This window comes from Setaria italica, chromosome VIII (assembly GCF_000263155.2).
Source record: "Setaria italica strain Yugu1 chromosome VIII, Setaria_italica_v2.0, whole genome shotgun sequence".
In the NCBI taxonomy this organism is placed as follows: Eukaryota; Viridiplantae; Streptophyta; class Magnoliopsida; order Poales; family Poaceae; genus Setaria; species Setaria italica.
In genome coordinates, this window is record NC_028457.1 from 24,679,281 (window position 1) to 24,682,094 (window position 2,814).

The 2,814-nt window shown below is 56.0% G+C and overlaps 1 pseudogene; it reads left to right on the plus strand.

The window, feature by feature from the left end:
• Positions 1-616: 616 nt before the first annotated feature.
• LOC101752958 lies at positions 617-1,085 on the plus strand (annotated as a pseudogene).
• The last annotated feature ends 1,729 nt before the right edge of the window (positions 1,086-2,814 follow it).

The following is a 2,814-nucleotide window of genomic DNA, read 5'->3' on the forward strand; positions in this document are numbered from 1 at the left end:
GCCGGCCGGAGGCCATCGATCGCCGGCGCTGACCGTCGATCGCTAGCGTGTCCGGCGATAATTCGCCTTGATTGTGGCTGGCGATGCGACGGGGATTGATTGGGGAAGGATTCCTTCGCGTTGGGTTTTTACACGAGGGAACGGGGTCGGCTGGGAGGTGTTCGGGTCGAAAACGTGCGGGTCCCGGCGCGTTTCGGCTGCCACGTGTGACGGCGGACGCGAGGGGATTCCTAGGAAACGAGAGCAGCGCTCTGGGTCGTGCGATTCAGAAGCGATGGCGGTGAGACCGGCCTCCGTTGGCACGTGGTTTTATGGGACAGCCCGTGTAGTTTACGTGTGATAAGAGCTCTCGAGTCGATCAACGGGTTCTAGTATAGAAGACAGAAATGATGCTCTGGGTATTTGACTTCGAGTTTATCTTCTTTTTTATCTTGTGGGATATTTGGTTGGGACAACGTAACATGATCAGACGAGTACGTATTTTGGTTGGGACACATCGAATTTTAAAGAGATGAACGTGCCACGCGCAAATCATGTTTAACATAAGAAGGAGAATTTAGAGGGAAATGAAGAGGAACAATCGATCATCGTGAGATAAAATCGTGCAGAATCCCACGCGATTGCAAGGCACGTTCTCCGCATGCACAAGCCGGAGCTCCTTGGGGGTGGTAGCCTCGAGCAGTTCGCCATGGTGGACGTGTGGCTGGAGGTGGAGGCGCACCAGCACCACCCGGCGGCGGGCGCCATCGTGATGCAGTGCCTCATCACGCCCCTGATCGGCGGCGAGCGGGACCAGGCGGTCATCGACGAGAACGCCGACAAGCTCCGGGCGATGTTCGAGATCTACGAGGCGCGGCTGAGCCGGAGCAAGTACCTCGCCGGCGACTTCGTCAGCGCCGCCGACCTCAGCCACTTCCCGCTCATGCGCTACGTACTTCATGGCCGCCACTGAGTACGCCACGATGGTGGAGGCGCTGCCGCACGTCAGGGCGTGGTGTGAGGACCTCGCCGCCCGGCCGGCGGCCAGGAAGGTGGCGGAGCTCATGCCGCTGGATTTTTGGCTGTCCAAGAAAGATGAGCAGTGATGAACAGTGTCATGCATTGTTTGTGCTACTGCTTTCAGTGTGATAATAATAATCTTAGAGTTTCGAGTGATTTTTCTTTTCAACTTTTCACAAGAATAACAGAAGTTTGATGTAAGGTTTCACTAACGGCTTAACGCTAAACAGTCCCTTGTTGTAAGAAGTTATGGAGTTTCAAGTAGTTTTTGTTTGAAATTTCCAAAAACACCAGAAGTATTAGAGATAATTCCTTGTCTATTGGGCTAACCCTGGAGGGGTAGCTATATAGTGGTCATACATGGGCCTTATTGGGCCATAATACACACATACTCCAACACTCCCCCGCAGTCTGAACTACCGACGCAGCGGAGTTGTAGACTGGACATGAAAAGAAGAAGGACACACACACACGAGCCCCCCCACAGACGCAACTAGCCACAGGTGATGTTGAGGCTGGAGCGAAACTCAGTGAAGGCGGGTGACGGGAGGCCCTTGGTGAAGATGTCGGCAAACTGAGAGGTAGTCGGGGCGTGGAGGACCCGAACATCGCCGATGGCGACCCGATCCCGGACGAAGTGAAGGTCGATCTCCACATGTTTGGTCCGCTGGTGCTGAACAGGGTTGGTGGAGAGGTACACCGCACTAACATTGTCGCAGTAGACAAGAGTGCTCCGGGAGAGAGGAGTGTGGAGCTCGGCGAGGAGCTGCCGAAGCCACGATGCCTCTGCCACACCGTTAGCGACAGCGCGGTACTCCGCCTCGGCACTGGAGCGGGAGACCACCGGCTGACGCTTGGACGACCAGGACACCAGGTTGCCGCCCAGAAAGACGGCGTAGCCGGAGGTAGAGCGCCGAGTGTCCGGACACCCGGCCCAGTCAGCGTCGGTGTAGACAACGAGCTCGGTGGAGGGAGACCTATGAAGGAGGAGGCCGTAGTCCACAGTGCCCCGGAGGTAACGGAGTAGGCGCTTGAGAGCAGTGAGATGGGGCTCCCTGGGATCATGCATGTGGAGGAAAATCTGCTGAACCGCATAAGTGATATCCGGTCTAGTGAAGGTGAGGTACTGAAGGGCCCCAGCCAGACTCCGGTACGCAGTAGCATCTGTCACAGGAGTGCCGTCGGCCTCTGACAACTTGGCCTGAGTGTCAACTGGAGTGGAGCAGGGCTTGCAGTCAGTCATTCCAGCTCGCTCCAGGATATCAAGAGTATACTGCCGCTGGTGAAGAAAGAGGCCAGCCTGACGAGGCTCAACGGTGACCCCGAGAAAGTGATGGAGCACACCCAGATCCTTCATAGCGAACTCCTGCTGAAGTGAGGTGATGATCCACTGTAGGAGGGATGGACTCGAGGCAGTGAGGACAATGTCATCAACATAGAGCAGCAGATAAGCAGTCTCAGCACCATGGTGATAGATAAACAGAGAAGTATCGGACTTGGCCTCCACAAAACCCAGCGTTAGTAGGTAGGCAGCAAACCGCGAATACCAAGCTCGAGGGGCCTGCTTGAGGCCATAGAGGGACTTGTTGAGCTGGCAGACCATATCAGGCCGAGAAGAATCAACAAAACCCGCTGGCTGGCTGCAGTAAACTGTCTCAGTCAGAGTACCGTGCAGGAAGGCGTTCTTGACGTCGAGCTGATGCACGGGCCAGGAGCGGGAGAGAGCCAGTGAGAGAACAGTCCGGACGGTAGCTGGCTTGACCACCGGACTGAACGTCTCATCGTAGTCGACACCAGGGCGCTGAGTGAAACCCC